General features: G+C 41.3%; 1 long non-coding RNA gene across 1 annotated transcript; it reads left to right on the top strand.

Moving 5' to 3' along the window:
- Nucleotides 1–8,358: 8,358 nt before the first annotated feature.
- Gm34075 lies at nucleotides 8,359–18,152 on the top strand. The gene is made up of 3 exons (XR_381118.2): nucleotides 8,359–8,578; nucleotides 16,138–16,217; nucleotides 17,984–18,152. It is a non-coding gene; the product is annotated as a predicted gene, 34075 (long non-coding RNA).
- The last annotated feature ends 1,841 nt before the right edge of the window (nucleotides 18,153–19,993 follow it).

Raw genomic sequence — 19,993 nt, 5'->3', positions numbered from 1 at the left:
TGCAGTGTTTTCATAGTTTCTTCTAGATGATTTTTGAGTATAGAAGATAGTTCGTCTTAGTTGCATGTTTTGAATTTTGTAGTCTTCTCAAATGATATTAATGACAAGTTCAGCAAATATAGTCAAGTTGTTTCACTGACTTTAACATATGAGTTAGAGTTCCTTAGTGTAGTTTAAAGCAGAACAGAAAAAATCCTTAGTCTGGCAAGTACTGTTGACAACTCTTGGTTCTCCTCATGCTGGCAGCAGATGAGAGCACCATTGGCCTGGAGTTCTATGACATTGTAATAGCATGCATGCTTATAGCACCACCATTTTGGCTCAGAGTGTATGGTTATCAGAATCTCCTTTGTGGATTTCTATGTGTGGAGATATTAAAAGTACAAAACCTAAATTTTGTTTGTTTAATAAAGTTCAAAGGGTTTAATCCTATATATACAAAAGAACATCACAGTCATTCTTTAGTTAAAATTGGAGAAATATAAAGATTAAAAATCCTAGAGGTCATGTTTCACAGAAACTCTCAATTCAACACAGGAGCCACATGGAATTGTACATATGTTATAGCCATAAGGTAAATTTCTTGGGAGAGAACTGCTCTTCTAGAACCACAGAGGACAAGAGTTGCTACTAGCACGAAGTCCAAGGGTAAGGCTCCACTGGAATTTCTTCTCTCAGTGTACCTTTTCAACTCCATGTTGAAACCTGAACATCTATGTGCCTAACCATAGTGGCTGCCTAACAATACTAGAGCACCTGCCTATATCTACACAACAGGAGCTGGAGTGTGTGGTGGCAGGGAAGAGAGCTTCAAAATCATAGTGATTAAAGTTCTTGTGTTGTGACAAAACACCTCTCTTGTAGGGATTGAGATATATCCCATTTGACATATACCACATCATAGACATGGGGAAACGAACGGGTCTAAAATGTCAAATTTGTTCTCTAGTACTGCCTCCTGTGCCTTCTCTGTCTTAATAATAGCACCTGTCTATGTTGATCCTATGACTCCACCAGCCATCTTCCTCTCACCCAACTCCACATGTCTTGTTAATACTACTCCAATTTATAGCCACTGGACAATAGGTTCTTCCTGCCAGCCCAGGCCACCATTTCATCTTATTTCTGTGAAAGCATCAGGGGTAGAGTTTTCACTTTGTCTCCTTTGCAAACCTCAAACCATTTTCCTTTCATGGCAACAATGATCTTCTAAAAGATGTTCAGGTGTTGCGGGAAATATTTAAAAAGGAACCCACCAACTCTTCCTGCCTCTTTCATCCCACCAACTCTATGGCCCCACTGGACCACATTCCTGCTCTAGTACTGGCACCAGCAGGCCACAACACTATATCCTGGCAGAGTCCTGCCAGCTCTGTCACACATTCCAATAACCAAGTGGATCTGCCAATCTCACAGTTGAATTATCACAATACCCAGTAACCCGGTAAAATCAAAACTCATAAAGTTTATGATTATGGCTAGCCAATCAAATTAATGTACCAATAGAATCACACTTACAAGATGCCAATACAATAATTTCAGAGCCAATTGATAATGATAAAAGCTTCATCCCAATTCTATCCTTATGAAATCATCTTATTGGCCTCCATTCTCCTTCCTTCCTCTCTCCTGAGTCACTCCCTCTCTCTGTCACTCTTAGATCCACCTCCCTTTTCCCTGTCCAATCACAGACATCTTGCTGCCCTAATGTTACTGGATAGGAAAAATCCTGCAACATTCAGGGTTGTGTTGCTACTATGGTTAAAATGTTCAACACTACCATGCTTGGACTAGAATATTCCCCAGGTGTGTGTGGTGCTGTTTGGGGACATTGTGGAACCTTTTGGAAATGGTGCCTAGTTGCCAGAGAGATAAATGTGTGAGGCTATGGGTTTATTATACCCATCTCTTTTTAGCCTGAAGTCTCTGCTTCCTGATATGCAGTGGAAAGGGACTATCTTTGTCGCCCTGTCATTATCACCAGCATACAGAGGGACCCCATAAGTGTTTGTTGAATGAATGAATGAATGAATGAATGAACATGGATGGTCTGAAGCATCTGACATAAAGACAGATTGTAGGCTCTCTAGTTAAGACCTGATAAACCCATGGGACTCAATAGCTGAATTCATAATCTAAGAAAGTATGTGAATGAACAGGGGTAGGTTTCAAAAGTTTCTGGACAACATCCTAAATGTGTGGGTATCATAAGAGGTTGTCAAACGAACTATGGATGCTAAAAACAAATAAGAAACCAACCGACCAACCAACCAACGAAACAAACACAAAAAACCATCACCACTAACAACAAAAACCTTACAGGAACCAATAGAGAAGACCTTTTCCTCCTTAGTCTTTGAATGTAATTCAGGATGAGTGAATGCAAACACCACACCTGTTTTGAAACCAAGAGTTGTGATACAGTGCTTTGTCTCCCTATGCTCTCTGATGAGTCATTCTTGTTTTACTGAGGAGAAAACAGAATGTCCAGAGCATATGTGACTTTGTAGTTCATTTTTTTTTGAGGGGAAAGATGTCCAAATGCCACCACAGCCTTCAACCCAAATTAACATTCAACACTTCATACCTTAAGGAAGTTGTCCAAACAGAGAAAATTGCATTTAGGATTTACTTCTTATTCCTTTACCCTGTTAGGGACTCCATATACAATTTTTCTAATGAACTCCCAGCTGGGTAGAGTCATTTTAGAAAAAAAAGAAAGCTGATAAAAGAAAGCTGATAAGTCATTAACACCTTAGTGTGAATTAGCTAATGACCCTACAGGAAAACTTCTGACCCTTGTGAGGTGATTTTTTTTTCTTTTTTTTTTTCCAGAGGCCCTCCTCCCCCAAAGTCCCAGAATTCCCCTCCTGGGTCCTTATGGCTAATGAGCATATGTGAGTAGAGAGCTCAATAAAATTGACTGATGTATTGATCTATGGGAGCAAAGCTAAGCTTAATCTTTCCTTGCAGCTGCTCCATTCCTCACATGTGTCTAGAGAAACTTGTTTACTTGGCCCCACATTTCAGCCACCTCTTTGCACCAGGCCTTTGTGAGAGTTTGCCTTGAAGGTAACCAAACTTCTGAGAAGAAGCATCTTGAGGTCCTAGGAAGATGGGGACAAATATACAACTAGTGAGGTAGGAATATTTTTATCACACAAAGGGAAATCTTACCCAAGGTTTTCCCACTGTCAGAAGTGTGCAAGGGATAGTGACCTTGGTTTTTTTAGAGATAGGATATCCAACCCAGCACCCTGTCTCTCTAAGTGACTCTGTCCCAAAGCTGTGAGGCTAAAGAGAAGCCCACAGACTGGAGAAGACTTGATATCAAGTTCAAATTTCAGTCCCAGACTAGCTTCCTAGTCACACAGAGTATGCAGGCTCCATCTGGGTTGAGGGTCTGTATGGCTGTGAAGAAAGTAGCATTGATGGTTGGTCACTTCTCACCAGGACTGTTTGCTTTTAGGCCATACTGGACATCCTGTGCTTAGTTCTATGAACTGAAATCCACAAAAAGATGCATCACCCAGGATGCTCTGACCATCTGGACCTTGGAGTGTTATTGTCATGTAAGCAGCTATGGAGATAAGGAGGCTGTTTTCACCACAAAGACTGAGAGAACATGTCAGAGCTAAAGGCCATGGCAGGCAAAACTGTTCCACAGAAAAGGCTTTAGCTTGTTCTATGTCTCTTTAGATGTTGTCATGATGACTGAAGATTAGAAAGCAGGGACACAATGGAGCTCACACAAAGGAGGAATGGCTGTATTAGGTACATGGTGAGCTGTCCATCATTAGGTACATTCAAGAGGAGGCTGAGGGATTTGAATAAGAGGTAATAAGAACTTAAGCATCTTACACGGATGCAGTGTGACAGCAAAATCTGCCTCTATTGCTTAGAGCAGGAAAGCAGAGACACCTTTGAACAGGAAGCTGAACATCAAATCATTAGCTATTCAATTACAGAAAGAAACCACCATAGAGGCCTCAAGAATCAGCTCTTTACTCCTGGGGGTGTGTGATTTCAGAGTTTGGTTTGTAAATATCTTCCATATCTAATTTTCATTGTCAACTTGACTGAATTTGGTACCACCTGGACCTGTCTATGAGGATCTTTACCAGATAGATTTAACTAAAGGAGGACCCACCCTGTGTATGGGTAGCACCATGTCATGGACTGCAAGATAAGGAACACCAGCATCCATTTCTCTCCGAGTCTTGAGTGAGGAAATGTATGTAACCAGCTTCCTACTTGTTCTACAGCTTTCCTGACATGCTCATTTGTACTCTCAGTGAGCCAAATAAATACTTCCTCCCCTAAGTTGTTCTGCCAAGTGTCAGATAAAAAAAGTGATTAGCCTAATAGTAACTACAAAGACGGGGATAACAGTGACTAAATGGGAAGAACTTTACTTAATACCGTCTATCTTTTAAGCTTGTACCTCTGGATACTTTAGTCACACATGGCTACCCAACATTTGTTACCAGCCTAATACATGTTAAAATTCTGTGTAAATATACATACATCACTGTTCAAAGATGTAGTGGAATTACAATTCCTTATTTATGGTTTATATATTGGTATTGAGATGATACTATTTTGATGCATTGGTTTATATAAAAGATAAATAGCTTTAATTCCACTAATTTCTTTTCCTTTATTTAAAACATAAGAGAATTTAATATCACATGTGTGGCTCACATATGTATCCATTAGACAGTGCTGTCCATTCATAACTACACATGGTAGGTGCTACTATTAACTCCATTTTATTCATTAAGACATTTGAGTGTTTCATGTAATTTTAAAATCACCCTTCCTCCTTTGCCTGGGGCCATGGCCCATACTCCCAGCTTAGTTTGGAGATCCTCTGCTGATGGCCTCACTTGGGATTTGCCCTTCCTCCCATTTGCTCGCTTTCTCTGCCCACTTCTGCTCTGCGGAAGAAAAACATTAAAAGCTTTATTATCTTAGAACTTGCCAGATAACACAATTGTTGGGTGCAGAATATTCTGCCCAAAACTTATATAATAATTTAAATCAGCTAATTTATATCAGCTAGTCTATTTCAGTCAGCCTCCCCTGACCTCCTTGGTTAACCCCTGGTGGTAGAGGCCGCTCCTTCTAATTTCTCCAAGACCTTTCATGACAGCTGCTTTCTTCTCATTCCCAAGCCTGGCCACAAAAAAATCCTCCTCTTCCTTGCATTTCCTCCCTTCCTCCTGGGACTCAGACCTTTACTCTTTGTCCAGCAATTGTCTCTCACCTTCTTTATTGACACAATCAAGAACCAATTAGGGAATTATCACCTCCCCTACACTCAAGTTTTTTGGGAGCTTAGATAGCTCCCAACACCATGCAAACAGCAAAGTGCTGGCCAGGATTTGAATCTGGGCTCCTGTGACTCTGTCCAAGTCTCCTCTGACATTACACTGCTGTGATGCTATCCTCTTCAGGGTTGTAGGGCAAGTGGTCCCTGCAGCAGAACTGGTAAGGCTGAGTGAGCTCAGACCCCAGGGAATCTCAAAGGCTTGAGATAGACAGTAGTAAAGCTGCTCCCTACTCATTTCTGTATGTACTTTGGAACTTGTAACCGTAACACTGCTCCTTGGGCAGTTTCAGTCATGTAAGGAAACACCTGGACTCCTTTGCCATGCAAATAGAGCATCACCACCATCTCAAATTGAACCAATATAACTCCTTATATTATCCCCCGTTATCATCCAGGTGGGAGCATGGCAGTATCCAGGCAGTCATAGTGCAGGAAAGCTGAGAATTCTATATCTTAATTTGAAGGCCATTAGGAGAATACTGGTTTCCAGGTAGCTAGGAAAAGGGTATTAAAGCCCACACCCAAAGTGACACACCTATTCCAACAAGGCCATACCTCCTAATAGTGCCATTTCCTGAGCCAAGCATATACAAACCATCACACCACCACATGCCTCAATGTTTACATAGTCTCTGTCTACATAAAATTAAGCACATGTGTTATTTCACCAGGGATCATCTGAGAGTGGCTGCTTTTACTGAGTTGTAATACTTGGGGGAAGAGTTCTCTCTCCTTAAAAATTCATCTCTAGACCTTGAACCGGCCTGTAAGGCTGCGCTTACACTGCTGCCGCCACCTCTTGGGCTGGCACTGTTGCTGCCATGGTAGGTGACCTCAAACATGGGATTTCAGATACCTGTCCTGTGCAAGCTGCCCAAGCCTCCTTACTGCTCCACTAAGAGCTGTAACACCTTAGCATTTCTGGTGACCAGAGTGAAACCTATTCATCCTGGCTCTCCTTTGCCCTCTGGGTGGACAGTGGGCAACACAGGATGATGCCGTGTCACTGTAAAGTGCTGACTGGGATTTGAACCTGGGCTCCTGTGACTCTGCCCATGTTGCCTCTGACCTTCTTCTGCTGGGATGCCATTCTCTCCAGGGTGATTCTGCTTCACTAGAAAATGATGATGAAAGGAGGGAATGGGAGCAGTTATAAAGGAAATGTAGACCATAGCCCATTTACATTATTGCAAGTGCAGATGACTGTGCAAGTATGTGTCATTGGAGAGGAATGGGCTGTAAATTTGGCTACAGGTTAGATGTAAGATGTTTTCCCTAAGGTAAAGGAGGGTCACATACACAACTTTCTGGTAATTCTAGAGTATCAGAGTTATAGATGCAGTCCTTCCATTGGGCTATGGTTAGCCTGAGCTCTGGGCTGGGATTTCAGCTGGGTCAGAACTCTTTCCCTTCAATAATAACCTTATGGTGAACACTTCTTGTTACGCATCCAGGCTGGGCCACTGATTCTGCAGGAAGAGGGGGAAAATTGCTAGATGTATCATAGCCCTCTTGAGACTCAACAAAACTGACTCCCATAAGAAATCACCCACTATATGTGAAAGCATTCCAGTGGGACTCAGAAAGCCATTTTCACTTTCCTTTTCCAGCCAGGGTTTTGGGGGTGGCTGTGTTTGGACTGAGTGCCTCCCACTTTCTTATTCATGTAAAGTGCTTTCTCCTGGTTCTCCCCCAGGACTTTCTTACAAGAGATATGACTGCTCCTTTGTTGAGGCCATAAGTGTCTCCAAGCTCTTGGGGTCCAATGGGTACATGTTAGGCACTTGGGAAGCTGTGTTTTTGGAATACTTCTATCAGGGGTTGCCTCCTCCTTTGCCAACACTTGTCAAAAGCAGAAGGCGTTCAATCAATGACAGAACTTCTGCATTTCTGAGCTAAAGTATTAAACTCTCTCCCACTTCCAAATGATAGCGAGTTGAGAAGATTCATGAAAATCAAGGTAAATTGGCTATACAAAGTGCAGCTGAGGAGGGAGGGAAGTCATTTTAATGATTTTTGCCAGCTCAAAGGGAAGGAGTTGGGAGGAACTGATTGACTTATTAGACTGCTTAGGACCCCACGGCCAATGACTGCAGAATATGATTTGAGTTTTCCACAGTCCTAGAGCAGCAACAAAACACCAAGGCCTGAGGCTTCAAAGCAAGTTGGCTCCAGTCACTCTGGGTCATTTAGGAGGAGGTGGGGGATGTGGAAATGGGAGAGGATGCTGGCTGTCTTTGGAGTCTATGAGCAGCTCTGGTAAGTGCTGAAGCAGGTGATGCTGCAGCTTTCCAAGGTTGTCATCAGGGACAACAAATCCACTTTGACTTCTGGCCCAATTCTACTAATCAACAATGAGGGTGATCAGTCAGGAGTCAGAAAGGAGGTGGGCAAGCTGGGAAGCTGTCTGTGGACATAGGTGGCTCTGTGGAACTCTCCTTAGCTGTCTGCTGTAATGTGTGACTGTTTCACGAACAAGGACAGAAGTGCAGGAGGTAATACCCACTTTTCACTAGCCCTAATAAAGTCCAGCGTAATTTTTACCAGGCATTTAGCCATGGAAGTAAATTAGTAAACGTGAAGCTCTTAATTATTTTCAAATGTCCACTATGAAATGTTTGTGAAAGAAATGTTCTACAGCTATAAAGTGATATCTTCACACCGAGACTCTCAAGGGCCTTTGACTATGTTGCTTCTGATCTAAGTCTGTGATGAAAAAGGCTTACTGAAGATGCATCTCCTCGGTTCAGCGTCCTCCCTCTGAGGACCACAGTGAGATAACTATTACATCGGTTACCACACAGTCATGGCTGTGACTAAATGCCTAACAAAAGCAGCCTAAGGAAGGATGTTTCTTCTAGATCCAGATCTTAGGGGTGCAGTCCATAGTGGGTAGGATTCCTGGAGTCAGGAAAATGAAGCAACTGGTCGCATTACTTCCGTAATCAAACAGCAGACAGAGTTGTGTATTGGATGCTGGCTCACCTTCTCCTGTTTCTGTTCTTTATTCAGTCTGGAACCCCCAACCCATGGGATCATGCTTCATTCATGGAAGATTTTCCTTCTACAGTTAAGCAGCTCTGGAAATGCCCGTGAAGACACGTCAAGAGGCATGTTTCCTCGATGATTCTTAAAAAAAAAAATCAGTTTAGTAGATGACAAAATGACTGACCATCACAGATCACAGTCATTGAATGATGTTAGTTCAACAGAAAAAGTGCACATCTCCTTGTTGTGATTAAGGTAAGTGTCCTTCAAAGACCCTCGTGTCATAGGTTGGGTATTCAGGAAGATGGTATTGGAAGATGGTATAGCCTTTTGGAGGTAGAGCCCAGCAAGCAGTCACTGATCAGCTGGCAGTATGTGATACCTTGCTATCTCCTTTTGTCTGGAGACTGGGGTCTCTCCTCTCTTTTCATTTGTTTCCTCTCCAAGGTGAATGACTTGTTCTGCAATGAACTCTGCCATGCATTCCTACTGGCCAACCCATATACTAGAGGCTGGAATCTCATATTTGATCAGAGTGTCCCAAATTGTGAACCTTTTTAAAACATCCTTTATAGTTTAAACATCTCAGGTGCTTTGCTATGTTGATGATGGTTAAGACATCTCTCTATTAGGAAGAAGTATATTATTTTAGCCTTCAGAGAGGAACTTTTAGAATTCTGGAAAAGGACTAAACAAAGGTAATCATTTAGCAACATTGAAAGAATTGAAACTGATAATTTAGAAGCTTAATGTGAGATGCCCAAACAGCAATTGGAACAGTAAATGGACTGTACAAAGTCTAGCTGGGGAGAAATAGAAGCATAAAGACAAAACTAGTTAGCATCTCCCCCACGCCACCTCTTCCCCAGAGCAGAATAGAAAGCAAAACCCCCACAGTTCCAGTCCTGCCACACAGTGTTAGCAAGGAAGTCAGAGCAGGTCACAGTATTTCTAATTCAGATTAATGACCCCATTCAGCCCTGTCTCCTTAGCAGGAAATTAGGAAGCAGAGGAAGAAGCAGGAGTGATTCATAACCCGTGGTTCTGGCTATTGGCAGTTGTGCTCATTAAAAGCAAAGACATTGTTTTAATATTAAAAAATCGAGTCTGACTTATTTATAGGATGAAGTGTTCTCCATCACATTTATAAAGGCAGCTGGTTACCTACCCATATTTTTGAAGGACAGGAGAACTAATCCTTGCTCCTTTGTGTTTGTCTCAGCTATAAAGTGAAGTTTGGGTGAAAGATAATGGATGTTGTGTTTTTCTGGTACTTAGCTATTGACTCTACATCTCTTCTGCCCATCATGGTCTCTGCCCACTAGGGCTTGGTTCTGGTTCTCCATTTTCTGTCATGTGCCCTTCCTTACTTTTTCAGGAAACTTAAATAATTAGAAAATTATTATTATAATAATTATTATTTCACTTGTTCAACTCTAGCCACTAACCCTGCCCAGTCTTGCTTGTGGTCTCTTTGTCTCTATCTCTCATACACAAAAGTCTATTTGGTGCACATGGACATCAAAATAAATTCACTGTTGTATACATGTAAACGTCATTCTTTTTTTCAAATTCACCTTTGTGACCAAACATAACAACTTGGTCCATTCTCATTAAGGGGAGCTGGCCCTTCTCAACAGTTTCCACACTTGTTATAAGCTTGTTTGAGTGAAGAACATGCTCTATGAGTAAAATAGATATGAAGTCCAATCTCTTGGCATGTCTTTGGGGCAAAAATAGGGTCCTTTGTCCGCTCGAGGCTAGGGAGATGTGGGAGCTTGACTATGTGGACCCCAGGGTACTGCCGGGTGGGCATTGGACTGTGAGAAGCTGTGGAATCCTGCTCTGGGGGTGAAGAAGCTGCAGTCTGTGGTCCCTATGGAATTGCAGGAGCCGGGATCTTACTCTCTGGCACCACAGGCTCTGCTGGGTACTGCAGAAGAGCTGGTTCTGGGGTCCCTGGGCCGCATGCAGGCCAAGGATGTCAGGTTCTTGTTCTCAGACATCTCAGAAGCTTCAGAATGTCATAGATGAGCTGAGAACTGGTGGGGACTCTGAGCTGAGAACTAGGGTGGACTCTGGCCCAGGGGCCAGAGAGAAAAGGGTAGGAGGAGAGTTCTGGCAGGTAACCGTGAAGAGGAGAGAGTCTGGCTAGCTCAGGTGGCTGCTTCAGCTGATGGGTTGGCTTGGTTGGTAGTCATGGCTGAGAAACGCAGGGAGGCCTCCCTCCCGGTGGGTGATTAGATGTGTGTGGCTTGTTAAAGGGAGACCTGTTCCATTGCTGCAGCACGACAGGTCCTGATAAGAAGAGACCAGCATTTCTGATATCACTTGAGAACTTGGATCTTTGGCTTCATTTGAGATGAGCTGGGTCAGAAGTTGAACAGCAGCATTGCATGTTCTTGACCATCCCCTCCAGCTGATTTTCTCTAAGGCTTAGGAAGTATGGGTATATGTTATCTCTTGTTTCTATTTCCATTGGCAATGACCAAGATGAACAAACAAACAAACAACAAATCACCAAATCCCACTTCTAGTATCCCTATAACCATCACCACCACCACAAAAACAGTTGGTGGTGCTTACATTTGATATTTACATGGGCCTTAGTCTGCTCAAGACTGTTCTGGGCTTTGTAGGTCAGGGACCTGGCTTATCTTGTGCTCTTTGTGTATCCAGGAAGAACTGGAATATTTTTGGGGGCAGGTTGATTTTGCTAAATTTCTTGAGTAACATTTTGTTATTGTTGTTCCAAGTAACATAAGGAGAAAGAAAAGCTATACTCTTCTGTTTAGAATTAGAATTGGTACAAATATGTAATATGTGTGTGTTTGTATGTATTTTTATGTTTATTTATCTGTATATATGTCACATCAATACATATATATGACATATACATGTATATATGTGACATATATGTATATATCTGCAATATATAATATCATATCTATCTATCTATCTATCTATCTATCTATCTATCTATCTATGACATTGACCAAGATATGAAGGCCAGTCAATTTTTAAACCTTTACTATTTGTGTGTGTGTGTGTGCCTAGGTGCATGAAGATATGACTTGTGTATGGGCACAAGTGGCATGCCTCAATGGGTCAGAGGATGGCCCTGTGGAGTTAATTCTCTCTATCCACTGTTAGCAGACTCTGGGACTCACACTCAGGTTGCTCATATCACAAGCACCTTTACCTGATGGGCCATTACAATCATCATCAGTTTGATACCAGTTAATTTGGATTCAGTCAGGTAGAAAAATACTTAAGGACACATGTTGAGAGTTGGGTTTGGGCTGATTGAATTTCTAATTGAGGCAATGATGTGAGCTTCGAAGGGTTTATATGACAGATACACAGAATATTCAAAATATCTGTTAATATTTGGTGTTTTTGTAGGACTTGTTTACGGTGGTATGTATGTGCATGAGCATAAACTGTTAACACAGAGAGAAGGCAGTGTACAGTTAAAAGGACAGTGGGTCTCTCAAGCAGTTCAGAACAAAAAAGTTTCAGTACAACTTAGAAACTGTTAGAATCCTAATTCCTGGACCCTACCTAGACCTACTCCAAGAGGACAAGGTGGAGTTAGCAATAGGATAAAAAGGTTTCCCTGGGGATTGTAATTACATGCTCAAGTTTAAAGTCCCTGCTTCACTCACACACACACACACACACACACACACACACACACACACAAATAGTTTTCAAAGGCCACCATTTCTTTGTCTGTGGTATGTTTATTTTGGTATTGGGGTAATGATGTATTAATATATGAAAGGGAATTTTGTAGAGAATTTCTTTTGAGGGATAAGTCAAGAGGGTTCAAGTCACTTGCATTTGGGAAACAAACCCAATTCTTGGTTTCTGTATAAATCCATTCAGTTAGAGTCACTTTCTGAAAGGTCTTTGACAAATGAGGCTTCTGTAGCAAAGCTCTGGCCTGCAACTACTTCCCTGGCTTACAACAATTAAACAGCTAAGGGCAGCAGGACCTGAAGCTCTGTTAACCCTTTGTCAGCTGCAGCTCAGCTGCCATTTGCCTTAGTGGAAAATTTTTATTTTCAATCTCTTTTACTCCCACTGCACTACCAAGGAGAATTGCCTCCTGAAACATTACCCTGTCCATCTCCTGTATCTGTGTGATTAAAACAGCTAGGTCAGAGGTCAACAGAGGTGAAAGGTCACTACAAACTAAATGTAGCTGCTGAATCTCCTTGTGCTTCTCCTTGGTGTCACGAAGACAAATGGCATCAAATAATTCCCCCAAGGCAGCAGCAGCTTTGGGCTTTCCCTTCCTTTTTTTTTTTTTTTTTTTTTTTCCTAAACATTTCTTAATAAACTACAGCTCTAGCTGCAGTATGCTTGATGTCATTAAGGCAGAATGAGAGCTGAGTCTCTAAAGCCAGCTTCAAGACTGCTTGTCTTCTGAGTTAGGATAGCTGCTGTCTGTTCCTACAGTCCAAGTCTCCATTGTATTTATGAAAATACTGAACAAATCCATGGTAAAGCCAAGGCCACCCTTCAGTTATAGGCAGAACTGATATGGGGCAAATACTTCCTGATTCCTAATAACTAACTGTGCCTGGGGTTCTTCCCTTATCTCCTGCGTACATTCATTTTTACATAAATTCATTTCACATACATTCTCCCACCATCTACTCAGAAACCTAAACATACTTAAATAAGAGTTTAAGCAAAAAGCAATTGGAACCTTAATCTTATTAAGCCACATTTGTCACTAACTTTTTCTTTTTGAGACAAGTTTTTTGTTTGTTTGATTTGGTTTGGTTTGGTTTTTTGACAAGTTTTTATTAGCCCTGGCTGACCTAATACTATCACTGTAGCCCAGACTGTCCTCAAATGCCTGGCACTCCTACTTCCAGTAAAATGATAGTTTCATCAAATTTGGATTCCTATTTTATTGGTGTAGGTGACACATAGAAGGATTCAATTCTTGCTTTTAAGAGACAATATATATCTAAGCAGGAACTTGACTCCACTGCCATCAAACAGCAAGTCTCCCTGATACACTGTGTCTTCCTCCTTCACATCACTGAAGGAGAGTAGATAGGGAGAGTTTGCAGAATTATCTGAAAGCAATCTGAAGCCATTTGTATACTGAGCCCGGCTTAGCCACAGAGTAAGCATTCTCTGTTACATAGAGGGTCTACTTTCTCCCAAATATTCTCCCAAATATACATATATATTTTGTGATATATATATAAATAATATCATTCTATTAAGAGAAATAAGTCATATATTTTTTGAGAAATTAACAGTAGTATTTTAAGTTTTTGTTTTTCAATTGCTACCAAGTTGTGAAACATCTGGGGGTTGTCAGAACCAATGTGGACTTGCAAATGTTCATTTTCACAACATGCAACAAATTTACAACATCACAAATTGCAAGGAGATCACCATAGCCTAATAACAAAATCCCTTTCACAAGACTCTTCCCAGAAACTGCCTGCTCAAGCTTGGACCAATGCTATTTATTCCTAAATATTAGCAATATTTGAATATATTCTGCCCAGATTCATCCCTAGCTCTCTGTATTAGAATTTTCCAGGTGGAGATTTGGAAATATACAATTTAAACAAGTCCCATAGCAGCTTTCCTATGCATTGACATTTGAAAAATTAGAATATTGACAAATAGAAAATAGATCAACACTTTTTAAGGTTTCAGTCTAATAAAATATTTTTTTCCTTTTGAAATCTACATACCCTGTTCAGAAACTTATCAGTGATGCCAGTTGCACTAGAGACAAATTTAAAGAACTGTAGTCCATCTGGAACTCTAAAGCCAAAGAGAAATGACTTTGGATCATCTTCAGATGTGGCTTAGTCACATTGCAGTTTGTCTTCACCTGCGGGCATATTAAATGATGATGGCAGAGAAGCCCAGATCTGAAATCATCAGTCACCCGATTTGTATGTATTTAAACATAATTTTTGATGAAGTCAGATCTTTACCACCATCTGTGTTGCTATAGCAAAATTCAAGGGCTGCAAATATCAGTTCCATGCATTGTCCCTAGCTATAATGGCAGCTAGATACTCCTAATCAATTCCAATAATCCTCCCCTTGACTGAGAGTAATTATACCTCAGAATCTTGTACTTTCAGCAGCTGCTGCCAGATGGAATAACTGGAAGATGCAGTCTGTTTTCTTTAGGATTGCAGTCTTTAGGATTAAGGTGGTAAAGAGCTCGAGTTTTGCAATTAGATGGCTTAGCAGGTTCAAATCCCAGTTTTGACTGGAAAGTTGTAGAACACGAAGTAATATATATGTAAGATGGTTGGGGACTCTTACAGGCCCATTTTACTGATAGTAGTCTGGCATTGTAGGAATGTTTTAAGGGTAACAGAAAGAATGCTTATGAGTTGCTTAATATTCTAGCACATAGGGAATACTAAAAAAATGTTGTGTATAAGCCATATCTATAGGTGATCCAAATTGTTTTTAATATAGCATGGCAGTATGTACTAATGAGCACAGGACTGACTCATTTTGTGCTGAAGAGAAAATGACCAGTATTGAGGGACCACATGAGTTGGATGAAGCAAATGTGTGGTGTGTGTGTGTGGGGGTGCAGAGTATATTCTTGTTGAAGTCATTTTTAAGATTATGATTTTCTAACTCTCATCCACAAGTGTCTTAATATATAATAGAAACTACTCTGAATACTTTGATTGTTAATCTATTAACTTTATGAGAATGCTAGGAGGTAGAATTCTTATCCTCAAATTATAGTTGAGCCTTGAAAGCTCTGAAGACATTAGGAAAGGATGGAATTATGGTGCCACTCTTCAAAATAATGTCTGATCCCGAGAGAGCAACAACATGCTGAAAATGTGAATTCTGAGCTTTTGCTCTGAAGACCTTGCAGGGAAGTACAGTTAGGTCTCGGGTGGTTGCATTTTAACTTCCAAGTTATTCATTTAACTTCAGAACCAGAAAACAGAAGGCAAGGGAAGATTGGTAGGACAGGAGGATGTTTAGGAACCTGTGACTGAGTAGAGAGGCAACCCAATGCTCTTCCTACCACAGAAGTAGGAATTCTTTTTTAGAAAACTACAGGGTCCTTTTTGTATGATTCCTTTCCATGTTTTCTTCTAGTACATCTTGAATTATGAATGTGTTCTTTCTCTCAGTGAAGGAACATTGGTTGTCTGCATTTTGTTTACCATGAATTATATATTTCAGTAGAATAAATGAGAACTCCCTTCTTACCTGCATTCTATACCAATTGTTGCAACCTGTTTTCAAACTCCTGCCCTTTTTAACTTATATTGCCAAAGTCGGTAAAATGCCTATACTTGTTCTCTTGCAGGGTCCTTGTCTTCTCCTAAACATTCGAGTCAATTCAATAACTTCTGGCCATTTAGGAAGCATTTGGATTTTGAATTTAAAAGACTGTAGTATATAGTAAAAGCATGCTAAGTGTCCAGAGCTAAGAACTGCTTAATCATCACTCACTGAAGCTTTGTGTTCATCTCATGAGGCAGACCCTATATCTCTTATATCCAGGGCAAAGCTTTCCCCTGAGAAAGAAATCTAATTTGCCCAGCATGTTAATGACAGGGCAGGATAGAGTCTGGGTCTCTCTTACTTCCCAGTTTATTCTATTTGTCTCATGCCATGGGTGACAGGGAAGGGAATAGGATAGCAAATCTCAGGGCAGACTGCCACCAACGTAGAGAAGCCAGGTCAGCCTCTCTGGGGATGGGACTGGAAGAAAATGGAGAGCTTTAGAGTCTGTCTTTGTTGATTTCACCATGGTTTGTCCTCTGGTCTCCCAGGAACGAAGAAGGCTCTAAAGTTGCTTCTTAACTGGACTCCACCTGATTCTTGTAACAGCCTTGCCTTCAGTTTTGAAATGGTAACTGTGAGTTTTATGACTTTACATATCATTCTTAAAATGCTATTTGCAGGCAGTCATTGCAGGTAACCAAAGGGGGATAGAGGTGAAAAAAGGCAAGAAGTCAGGGTCTCAAAAATAAGAAAAGGTCAGGTCTGGCCAATAGTAGTCATATTTCTGACCTATAGCTCTAGGCCTGGTACCTTGGAGGGCATGCACTGAACTTATGGGGATGCATGCCTCTTCTGCCTGGAGAAGGTGACTACAGGACAATGTGACCTCAAAGACACGTGTCCTGGTTAAGAATAAAAGGCCTTACAGCCCACCTCAACCTTTTAATGGATCCACTTAAAAGGGTTGCATCAGGTTATCATGTTTTGCTGCATAGTCGCTTAGTATAGGAAATTCAGGTCTTATTTAATTTTAATCTTTATTTTTTATCTGATTAAAATATAAGTGCACATTCACTTACTCATGAGAAACACTAGAAAATTATTGTTATAGGAGAAGTCTTTGAAAATTGAATTTCAGTTTGAGTCTAGAATTCACAACCTTTATAATTTGGACAAGTTGTTTTACCATTTTCTCTTCTGAAAAAAAATAACTGTATGTCTTTGAGTTATTGTAATGAGGACTTAATAGGGAAGTTCATGTAAAGTCCCTAACAATATGCCCACCATGTAGTAAGCACTTTGATTTTGTCTATTATTACCATGGTTATTACAGTCTCCCCAAAGTACGTGATCTATTAGTAGTTTTTGAATCAGTTTTTAAATCACATGCTATTTTAAAATAACTTGGACCATATTAGGAGTGAAACTTTGTAGAATGCTCTTTTTTATTGGTTATTTTATTTATTTACATTTCTAACGTTGTCCACCTTCTCAGTTTCCCCTCCATAGATACTCACAGCCAACTATCAGACTGAGCCTGGGGACCTCCATGGGGGAGATAGGAGAAGGGCTGAAGGAACTGAAGGGGATGCTCTTTTTGTTTGCTTGTTTTGTTTTTGTTTTTGTTGTTTTGAGACAGGGTTTCTCTGTGTAGCCCTGGCTGTCCTGGAACTCACTCTGTAGACCAGGCTGGCCTCGAACTCAGAAATCCACCTGTCTCTGCTCCCAAGTGTTCTATCCTATGTGATGAGTTTCTAATGGATATGGAGTAAAGAATGGCCTGGAAATAAGAACCTGGTTTGCAATTTACCCTTGCATTGATGTATCCAGCCACGAGGATGTGGGAAATCTGCTTAAGCTTCCTGAGCCTTGGCTTCTCAGGGAATTGGTGTAGAAATCACTGCATTGCATTGCAAGCTTGTGTGATTTCTGTTACATGAGGACAATGCATGAGATGGAAGGTTAACACTATCAGTCAAGACTTGCTGCCAGGCAGTGGTGGCGCATGCCTTTGATCCCAGCACTAGAGGCAGAGGCAGGTGAATTTCTGAGTTCAAGGCCAGCCTGTTCTACAGAGTGAGTTCCAGGTCAGCCAGGGCTACACAAAGAGACCCTGTTTCGAAAAAACAAGAACAAAAACAAAAACCCCAAACCAAAAAACAAACAAACAAACAACAACAACGAAAGACTTGCCACATAGTAAATGCTGAGCTCAATCACTGTTGATTCCCACATCATAGGGACAAAATATACAGAACTGTTTCTGAGTTTGCAGCAAGAAGATTCTGCTACCTATCTCCACTTCCTAGGAAGGATTTTAAAGTTTCTGTGGAATAGTAGATGTCATGCTACAAAGGGTAAGTTTGACAAATGTTCTTTTTCACTGTGTTGCAGGCCTTACCCAAGCTGCCTCTGAGTTTCTAAATCCCGGAACTTTAATACTACAGTTCCTCTGACTTCTGAAAGAAAGATGAAAGTGCACAAGCTAGAGCCATCTTGAGCAGTCCCACCAGCTGGAGACCAAGTATTCAAATTATACCTATGAGCCAATTTTAATGCACTCTCCCATTATACATTACGAGTTAGTTTCAACATGTAACTCTAAGGACTGTACTTAAACAGTAATCTTACATGTATATGTATATATGTATACACACATATATTTAAATTTTTAACTGCATAATGAGTGATATAAATTCTATATATTTTATTTTATACTTTGTGTTCTTATCTATCTTTTTAAAACATTTTACATTTATTTAGTGTGTGTGCATGTATGTGTGTGTGTGTGCATGTTCATATCCATGTGCCATAGTGTGCATGTAGGACAACTGTGAATGCTGGTTCTTTGGACTGAACTCATTTTTTCAGGCTTGGTAGCAAGTGCCCATATCCACTAAACCATCTCACTGACCCATGCTCTATTTTTTATGTTGGAATTTTGAACCAAATAATCCCTAATAGAAAAAGTATTTATAATGTAGAGGTGACCCTAGTGGACTTCTTTTTTTTTTTTTTTTTTTTTTTTTTGTAAATTTTTTGTTGTTTCTTATACATCATGTACACCAATCCCACTCATCTATCCCTCCCCTTGTACCAACACTCTACCCTTATAACCTCCCTCACATCAGAGAAAAAAAGTCTCCTAATGGAAGTTGTAGTATGTGACCGCGTGTCCCAGAATATACCTTCTTGTCCACACTTATTTGCTTGCCAATGTTGATTGTAATGACTTTGGCTTCTGTTACTCTATTCTGGAACCTTACTGGGACTCTTTTTGGAAACCCTTTGCCCGGTGTCATGGAGATCCTTAGGACTGGGCCCTTCATGTACCCCAGCAGTTCATTGATGTTGGATCTGGGCCTGAGAGGCATCTGAGCAGGTCACTAGCTCTCATGCCTTCAGGGCCAGCTTACTAGAAAGCTCTACCCATCAGTGCTAGCTCTATCCTGCTGCCCAGATGTGGGGATGGGGACTGCTTTCCCAAGTGTTGTAGACAGTGAGGGACAGTGCCAGCTCTCTTGATTTCCTTACCCTGGGGGCAGTTCACCTTCCTGCCATAGATGGCAAGGTATAAGGGAGGTGAGAAGGATGTTTTTCCAAGAAAAATAAAAGGCAGAGCTATATCTCTCATACTCACCCCTCTTAGAGTCAGCTCACCCACAATTCCCACATGCTGAACTCGATATACTATACTGTCCCAGTGAGGTGAAGGGCCTGCTCTCCTGAATGCTGTAGCAGGTGAGGAGTAGGACCTGACCTCCCACTCTGATGACTTTAGGGCCAGCTTTCCTGCCTGCCATAGGTAGTAGGGGAGTCACCTCTTCTGTACTTGTGTCACCACAAGGCAGAAAAGTGATGGGGTCAGCTCACCCATGCCCCTGCCACAAGGATCATCTTTATTGTGCTGTCTAGGTAAGGTATAGGGATTCCTCTCACAAGTGTTTCAGCTACTGAGGAGCAGAGAGAGCTCTCCTGCTCTCATGACCTAGGACCCAGGTCTCCCACCTGTCATAGGTGGGGAAGGGGAAGGAGGGTATTTCTCCCTTGCCCATGCCATTACAGTGAAGACAGTGGTAGAATCAGTTATCCTTGGTGCTGGCTTACCCACAACTCCTGTAATGTACAGGGTCACTCTCTGGAGTACTACAGCTGGCTAGAAGAAGGGTTAGCTCTCTTGCCTTCATGTCCTGAGGGACAGCTCTCCCATGATTCCCAGGTGAGTGGTAGGGCCAGTTTTACATAACCCTCAGTTATCTATTAGTCCCTGGGTGGCAACCTAGACTGTGGAAGTCTGCTTGGCCTTTGGTAGTAACAGACTTTGATGCTGCAGGACCATGCCAGACCAATGGGAGCACAGGCCAAGACCACATCATGGTCCCAGATGACATCATCAGCTACTCG

Source organism: Mus musculus, chromosome 11 (assembly GCF_000001635.26).
Source record: "Mus musculus strain C57BL/6J chromosome 11, GRCm38.p6 C57BL/6J".
Lineage (NCBI taxonomy): Eukaryota > Metazoa > Chordata > Mammalia > Rodentia > Muridae > Mus > Mus musculus.
This window is presented reverse-complemented; position numbering and strand designations above follow the sequence as displayed.